Source organism: Musca domestica, unplaced genomic scaffold (genome assembly GCF_030504385.1).
Source record: "Musca domestica strain aabys unplaced genomic scaffold, Musca_domestica.polishedcontigs.V.1.1 18, whole genome shotgun sequence".
Classification (NCBI taxonomy): domain Eukaryota; kingdom Metazoa; phylum Arthropoda; class Insecta; order Diptera; family Muscidae; genus Musca; species Musca domestica.
In genome coordinates this window covers 12,145,717-12,155,288 of record NW_026712238.1, presented here as the reverse complement: position 1 = coordinate 12,155,288, position 9,572 = coordinate 12,145,717, and positions in this window count along the sequence as shown.

Genomic DNA, 9,572 nt, shown 5'->3' with positions numbered 1-9,572 from the left:
TTTTTAGTTACACAAGAAGATGGTAGATATCGGCCTAGAGCTTCTGATATCTTTCCCATAATTGTTCACAATTTTAATTACTTATATCTCTCATATCTTACGCAGCTAATCAGCGATTCTTTTCAAAATTCGTGTATCTAAATGTTTCTCTCAATCATAGATCTGAGGTGAGTACGGCCCACTCCTGCGGGTACACTCCCAACAAAAGGTGAACATTTTGATGAGCAATCTTCCATACATTCTCGATATATTTTTTTTGAAATCTCAATAGGTAGAATGCTCAATGTATGTTGAGATTTTGAAACGTATATATTGATTACTTCAGAAACTGCGATTTGTAATTTGAATCCGTAATGAGTAGAAAATTGTCTTCCAATCATATTCAGTATTTTTAAAAGACCGTACTTAGCGTTCTAAAGCTTACTATTTTGGCAATAGAAATCTGCCAATGAAAGAGACCATAATAAATTCGGCCAGATCGAAGATCTGTCAAATATTTTTCAGAGTCGTAAAGCATCATTGGATGGATTTATATTCTTCACCTGTTAAGTGTTTGTTTTAAAAAATACCCTTTTTACTTAAAGATGACTTTTTGTTGCCAATTCGGTTTTATGACACCCTTAGCAATAAACTAATAAAAATCGGAGATAGTTTATGATCAATGTACTAAATCTTCAGCTTAGAATAGAGCCACCAACTATTTGCACGTAACATTTTTTTGGGTAGGTTATCTGAGCATTATTTTACCTATAAGATTTTACCTGGGAAATCCCAGTTTTTGTGGCTTCATAATCCAAGGGAAAAGGTTAACAAAAATATTTGTCATCAAATTTCCTATCCAGTTAACAGTAAACAGTTTGACTACAAATTTTGAGGCATCATAGGCATTATATTGTTCTCATCACACAGTGTAAGATAAAAAACCGCAACAAAGTCAAATGCCATAATTTTTAAATTTTTTAAATTTTATTGACGGAAAGCAAAAAATGTCGGAAATAGCATCCAATTTTATAATAAGTTTAGATTTGTTCGAATTGGTCACCTTTGGCACGATTTATGGCCTTCAAATTCCCCATGAAACCGTCACACGCTGTCTGAATGTTGCTCTGCGGTATTTTGGCCCATTCCTGGCGAAGCACTTGCTTGAGGTGATCGACACTTTGGTATATTTTAGTGCTAACCCTGCTTTTCAAAATATTCCAGACACCAACGGATTAGTATCCGGAGATTTTGGTGGTCTTTGTGCGCTGGAAATGAAGCGAGGAACCTCATTTTGTTTTTTGATTTTTTTTTTAATTGTCAAATTCGTTCTAAATGGTGGAGGGTATTCAAAGTTCGGCGTTGATGAGCCTTAAACGCAATAAACGTGAATTTTTATGAATATATTGCTTAAGAACCTCATTTTGTAAGCATTTTTGCGTGGCGCGTGCTAAGTGCGATGGTGCTGAGTCCTGTTGGAATGTCCAAGGTCTGCGGCCAAAATGTTTGGATGCCCAAGGCTTTAATACGCCCTTCAAAACATTTTCGCCATAACATTCGGCATTCATTCTGATGCCACGGCGGATTACTACACCTTGGGTTCTGGTGGCCAACCGAAGGTGCACATTTTCAGCTGACCTCTTTGGAGGGTAAACACGATCATTTTGTTGGTTTACAAACAGCGAATGTTTTCTCATCGGAGAAAACCAAATTGGGCAGTTCACCACTTTCGGCCAAGCGAAGCAACTCTTGAGCTCTTTTGAGTCTATTTTCTTTCTGTTGTGGTGTAAATTCTTGCACTTTTTGGAATTTCAATGGCTTTACCGCTAGTTAATTTTTCAATATTTGCCGAATGGAATATTGCAATATCTTCAGATTACGAGCCATTTTTCGGCCACTGCAACACGGATTTCGATCAAGTCGCTTCTTTACTTTTCGAACCATTTCTGCTGATGTTGCTGTTTTCTTCCGTCCACTTCCTTGATGTCGGGCTACGCTACCAGTATCACGGTAATGAGCGATGGTACAAGTCACAAAAGATTTATTCACATTTAAATGCTGAAGTGCCCTAACGATGGCCACTTTGGTTTTACAGCCAAATATAAAGAAATCACAATATCACGCTTGAATCCCATCACCAATAACTTTTATTCTCGAAAATTCTCAACAAAATACTTTTGTAAGCGTGTAAACAATATAATGAGCTGTCACTGGAATAATTTTAACAGCTATCGGACGAGTGGCATAGAAATTACAGCAGTCTGAAGTTGATTGCTGTTGTTTTAAGTCACCCTGTACTGCACTAGATATGTAATGCTACCAAATCCAACTCTAATTTAAGCATCGAATATTGTAGAATTAAATTTCTTAAAATATGTTCAAAATGTTTTTCTCCCAGTGTTTTCACATGACCATAGTAACAAAATGAGATGAACAACAAAAATATGTCTGCTACAAAAATTCAGCAGTAACTACTACAGCTCTTGATATTGCTGCTCTTGCTATTTAAGCGTATTACATTCTATACAAGGAAATTGAAAATTATAATAAGAAGAAAACAAATTACAATCGACATACAAACCATCCAACTGAACTCAACCCAAGCCGAGCTGCCAGCCAACCAACCCGACAGTCAGTCAGTCACTCAGTCAGACACAAACATTTTCGTCTTAAAAATGTGAGAAAGTTGATTTTGACTTTGCAGTTCATGGCATTCGTTCAGTGTCGCTTTGAAATATTTTTCAAGAGGGGTGGCTACATAGTTTGTTCCAAAAACGAAGACTACAAGCGGGCGGCAAACACAAAGCACAGAGGCTACAAACACATCATTGACAAAATCGAATTTTAATTTTTGGTGTGTTTGAAGAAGAAATTGGAACACTTAACTGATTTTTAATAGGCTGGCTGATTGTCTGTCCGTACGATTGCCTTGTGCGTTTGACAAAATCGAATCCGATAAAGTGAGGGAGGAGGAGGTCAAAAAAGCGTTTTTATTAATTAGTTGGTGATTTCGATAGATACACTCTACAATTTGCTATGGGGATGAATTGAGATTAAGAGAGTTGGAATGGGTGAATTTGTGGAGGGTGGTAAACAGCTGTGGTTTGGATTCAGAAGAAAAGGAGTTTGCTTGTGATTGATGGAAAGTCTAGGTAGGTATAAGATGGCTATGAGGGGACGAAAATGTAGCATATCAATTTTTAAGTTTATTCTATTTTATATTCTGAAACGTGCAATATGATTAAGAGTATATGTTGTAGATTATAAATTGAGAGCTTGCAGGTTTATATAAGAAGGCAATAACAACAATAAATATATTAGTCTATTATGAGACGGCTTACAGGTCTGCTATGAGCAGACTGCATAGAGGACTTAGTCGATGTGTTATGGTAATATAACATGTTATTCTGAGATAATAATTTGTGCTCTTCCTTAAGAAGGAAACCCGTTAATTATTAGGAAAACCTTGTGGTCAAGTATTCTATAAAAAAACTATTTAGCCATCTACACAAAAACTATTTGGTTATCTACATTTCGGAGAAAGTATCTTTGCAGAAAAATACAGCATAGCAGCATGGTTCTTCTAGTCTTCAATTAAAGGACATTATATTATTCGATGAGAAGATCTTCTGGTCATCTGTAAGTAGATCATCTCTGTTTACTTTTTTTTAAGGAGACCTCTTGGACTTTTACGAGGAGACCTTTTGGTCTTATACGAAAATAATTTCTGACATTCTATTAGAAGACCTTTGGTCTACTACATTTCTGATCTTATAGTCAGGTCTTCTATGAGAAAACTTTCTAGAATTCTATGAGAGGATCTTCTATCCTTTTATGAGACAATCCCCTGGTTATCTATGGGGGACCTTCGGGACCAGAAGGGCTTCAACAAGGCGATCTTTCTTTGGTCCTCTACTAGTCTACGCTCTGGTCTTCTATGAGACGTCTTTCTGGTCTTCTATGTGACGACCTTCTTGTCTTTTATAAGAAGATCTCCTTGTCTTCTGTTTGTCGACCATCTGGACTTCCACGATGAGACCTTCGGGTCTTTTATTAGAAGACATGAAAAGAGCTTCTTCTCTGCTATGAGAAGACATTCCGGTCTTCTATGAGTAGACCCTCTGAGCTTCTGTCACATGACTCTGAACTTTTACGTGAAGAACATCTGGGGTTCAATGATAAGAACCTCTGGCATTCAATGAAAATGTATTCGTCTTTTCTATGAGAAGACTTTCGGCTCTTCTATGGGACGATCTTTTTATCTTCTAAAGGACGAGAAGCTGGTCTTCCACGAGGATACCCCTTTTGGTATTTTGCTAGGAGAGTTTCTTTTCTGCTACGAGAAGACCTTCCGGTCTTATCTGAGCTTCTGTCACAGGAGTCTCTGAAAGGGCTTCTATGAAAGGCCATCTGGGTTCCTATGAGAGGACCCCCGGGCTTCTACTAAAAGCTTTTCTATGATAAGGCCGTCGCGTCTTCTACGAGAAGATCGTTGCATCTCCTATGAGAAGGCCTTCGGGTTTTCTATGAGAAGACCTTCTCGTCTTCAATGAGGAGATCTTCGCGTCTCCTATGAGACGACCTTCGGGTCTTCAATGAGAAGACCTTCGGATCTTCTATAAGAAGTCCTTCGGGTATTCTATGAGAAGAACTTTTCCTTTTCTATAAGAACACCTTCTACTCTTCTATTAGAACACCTTCTGGACTTTTTTGAGACTACCTCCTGGTCTTCATTAAGGCAACATTCGCGTCTTCTATGAGGATACCTTTTGGCCTTCTACGATGACACTTTTTGGCCTTCTATGAGAATACCCTCTGGTCTTGTATAAGAAAAACTTCTGGTCTTCTATGAGTAGACACTATCTGTGTTCTCTTCTAAAAAAAGCCTCATGGTCTTCTTCTAAAAGAATACTTTCTAGTCTTCTATGAGTAGTTATGAGTCTTCTATGAAAAGTAAATTTTGCTATTTTTTTAGAAAAGGCCTTCCGCACTTCTATAAGGAGACTATCTCATCTTCTGTGTGAAACCCCACTGGTCTACCATAAGAAGATCTTCTACTCTTCTAGAAGATTTTCTGCTTCTCTCGAAGAAGATCTTCCACTTTTTTAGGAGAGAAGTGTTTCTTATCTAGAATAAGATCTTCTGCTTTCTTGTAGCTTTTCTCTTCTAGGAAAAAATATTCTTCTCTTCTGGGAGAAAATCTTCAGCTTCTCTAAAATAATATCCTCTGCTCCTTAAAGCGAGATTATTCTCCCTTTCTAGGAGAAGATATTTTTCTCTCCTTGGCGAAATTCTTCTGCTCTTTTAGGAATATATCTTCAGTCTTTCCTAAAAAAGATCTTCTGATATTCTAGGAAAAATCTTCTCTGGAAAGTCTGCCCTTTTAGGGGTGATCTTCATATATTTTTCAGACCTTCTTCCAAAAAAAAATCGATTGCTCTTTTAGGAGAAAATCTTCTACTCTTCTAGGAGATCTCCTGGGCTTTTAGCAGCCGAAATAGGTATGTGTACCCTGATTCTGGTAAAGTACTTTCTTTCTTTCTTCTTATGGGATAGACCCGGGTACCTGGATATTTGACCGGAATACCCGGTTCCAAATCCCTGATTAGGCTTGGGTCTACTATACCGATTTACACTATAATTTAAAATAACATGAAAATACCTTTCGAACATGTGAGGAACGAGATATTCAAAGCTTGTATTAAAACGACCCAAAAAACGAAAACTCCACAAAATACATCCATAAATAATGCAGTGTGTGTTGTTATCTTTCCAGGATCCGGAGGTATGGGTCTTTGAACCCACAAAACTTGATTCTGTTAAACCCATTGAAATGATGATTTGAATATAAAAAAAGAAATTAGTTGGCGTGGTCGGTTATGGGAAAACACCAGAGGGTTAACTTTCTTTATGAAGATTTATTTGAGGTATAGCAATGGAATTGACAACTTAAGCCGACTAGGTTTTCTAAATCCCTTACAACGTAAAAGTTTCCAAATTATGCCTATATTGCCTATATCAGTTTACTAGATTCGGGTCTAACCAGAATTTTTAACCCGTACTTTTGGGTCAAATATTTGGGTACATAGATACATTACCCAGGAAAAAATACATGCCTCTTGTTTTTTTTTTTTTTCTTAGAAAAATTCAGAGAGTTTTTGTTAATCTAGAGTTAACCCTTGAAAATTGCTTGCATTGCAAAACGGGGTTAAGAACTGATTAATTAAATTAATGTTGGTAAATTTAGACTTAATATTCTTTAACAAGTTAAAAAGCAGTTAAAATTTTAAAAATACCGAATATAGTCGCTATATTGGGGTCTATACGACGTGGACATACATAGGCATTGTTTGTCATAAGCCATTACCATATTCAAATTCGAAACTTGAAATAAACGGTGGATAATGTAGCTAAAATCATCAAAATATCGTATATAAGGAGGTGCCTTTAAATTGGAGCTGTGCGAAGACCTAGGCCAACATATACAATTTTCTGTCACAGGCTGTAGCATCTATTACGAACTTCAAATACCACATCTCAAACAATTTCGGTGGGTATTGTACCTAAAATCGTCAAAATACCGAATATAGGGAGGTGTTGATATATGGGGCCTATACGAAGACCTGGACCCGCACAAACAATTTTCTGTCACAGACTGTAGTTCCCATAACGAACTTCAAATACCAATTTTGAAACAATTCCCGTGAATAATGTCACTAAAATCATCAAAATACCGAATATCGGGAGGTACCGTTATATGGGAGCTATACGAAGACGTGGACCTGCACAGACAATTTTCCGTCTTAGGGTGTAGTATCCATTTTGAACTTCAAATACCAAATTTGAAACAATTCCCGTGAATAATGTCGCTAAAATCATCAAAATACCGAATATCGGGAGGTACCGTTATATGGGAGCTATATGATAACGTGGACCTACATGGCCCATTTACGAACTTAACCCATTAGTGGGCAGTGTCCCTTATAAGGGACTCTCACATTTTCCACTGTAGCACTTTCCAATGCTCGTTTTTTTTGTAAACAAGTAGGCTATGCCATTACTGACACTCCAACGAATTATGTTCTATCCCATTCGTTTAATTTCTTGCGAGTTGCGTGTTGTATTTTGTGCAAAATATGGAAAACCAATTTCTGAAAAAACAAAAATCTCGAGCTGGGTAAGTAAAATTTCAATAAAGTTATGATTCTGTGAATATTTATGATTGTGTTTGTATTGTTATTTGTAAGTAAGTGTAATAAACTAGTTTATGCCCAAAAAATAAAATAAATTGTTGTGACACGTGCATAAAGTGACTATGAATGCAACGTCCCCTTAGAGGGACACTGCGCCCGTAGTACAATTGTAATCCACTGATTGAGTAATAAATCTTATATGTGCAGACTTACAGTTTCTGAAATACTTAATGAATTGGATGCTATTGGCGATAATGAGTTGCACGACATTGAAATTTACGCGACCCCACCAATAGATGGTGCCGATACCGCTCTAGAATCAGGCAAAAAAATAGTGTTGGCCCATATTTGCATATTTGCCTGATGCGTCAGTAGTGAATGCATGGCTGTTAATGAAGAAGTTACATCCCAATGATCCGGCATGTTCAACTCTTCTAAATTTTCGCCGTTATATTGCAACATCATGTCTGGAATCGTATGGTACCCCAGCATCAAGAGGTTTGCGCAATAGCAATGTCACTGCAGATACAAGATATGATGGCAGAAACCACATTATTGAATATTCAAAAACAGATAAACGGTGTGGATTATATGGCAAAAAGTCTAATTTTATTTGTCAGAAGTGTGACAAAGGTCTCCACCCTAAAAATTGCTTTAAGGAATATCATAAGCCAAGTGTACCCAATGCGCAGCGTCCCTTATAAGGGACGGCCCATAACTCCAAAACCATAAGCTTTTTTGAATAAATTGTTTTTAAAACAAATTAACTATACCATTTTTATTTGTAATTGGTGTAAATCGCTTAAAGGTAGTGCCCAGGGAACTTCGTCCACTAATGGGTTAACCTGCCTACTGGAAAAATAAACATGTGTGCAAAATTTTAGCATTCTATCTCAATTCATTCGAAAGATAGCGTGATTACAACAGACAGACAGACATACAGACAGACAGACAGACGGACATCGCTCAATCGACTTAGAATTTTACGCTGATCAAAAATATATACTTTGTTGGGTCTGATATGAGTATTTCGAGGAGTTACAAACGGAATGACAAAGTTAATATACCCTCCATAGTATGGTGGAGGGTATAAAAAAAACCTATCCGGCATATTTTTGCCATACATAAACATCCTTAAATTGTAAAAAATATTATTCTTAGAATTTCAGTGTTCAATATCCACACAAGGTAGGTACGCTGACGTTTGTATGTACATACATACGTATATATGTATATAAACACACAAATAATAAACGTGGCGGTGTTTTTTTTTTTTTTTTTTTTTGTTACACTCAATTTCCGTATTTCAATCTGCCATACTAGCTATGAGCATCTCAATCTTGTCCCCAAGTCAGTCATTCAGTCAGTCCACCACCTGTCCTTTTGTTTGCACTTTACATTGGATTTATTAACGGCAAACCAAGAAACAAAAACACAACAACGACAACAAAAAACTACGTCCAGAATTAATCATTGCCAATCATTGTCCGAAAAGTTGATTAACCCTCCAACGAAATCAAGGTGGGAGCGCGGTGACGCTCCGACCGTATCGAGTTATGCGTCAGCCTGTTATACATTATTCTACTCATGATAAATACAATTTTGTTTGTAATTAACTTTTGTGATAATATTTTAATTTCACTTTTTTTCGCTCTTCCACTGTGTTTTTTGTTCGTTTATTTTTGCTTGAATGGCAATCAAAAGCATTTAACAAAAAAACAAAAACAATGAACGATTTTTTCTTAGTTTCAATTGTTGTTGTTGCTGCTACTACTGCTCACTCGTTGGCTTGCTTGAATTATTTATAAATATTTGAGTTGATTAATAACACAGAAAAATAAACATCTTCTTGCTGATACAAACAGAGACACGCACACACACACACATGCTCACACTCCGGCGATTACACCCCATGTGAGCGGCAGAGATGTGTCTGAGAGATATTGGCAAACATTGAATCTTTTTTTCGGTAAAGAAAACAATAAAAATGCTTCGGTAATCTCTTGTTTTCGATTCCATCACTGTGACGCTCTCTCACTCTCTTTGAAAGATAATTTGAAGAGATTTCCAGTTTTGGCAACATTTTAAGAGTAAGTGTGCTCTTAATTTTCTTATATTGGGGATTTGCTCTTAATTTCCTCTTTTTCATGAAGGTTTTGGGGGTGAGAGAGAAGAGAGGAAGAGTCCCCCTATTTCAGTATTGTTATTGCATTTTTGCATTAGTTTTGCCTTGCCTTAGCATTGTGTTTGTTTGCCTGTGTGTGAGTCACTGCATGTAATGAAGGCTGCGGGAGCATGTAAGCTTTGCTCTCTTTCTCCCTCACTCTGTAATGCTCTTTTACATTGTGTTATGTTGGTTGGGGGATTTTGTTATTGTTTTGTGCCGTTGGTTTTTCTCTC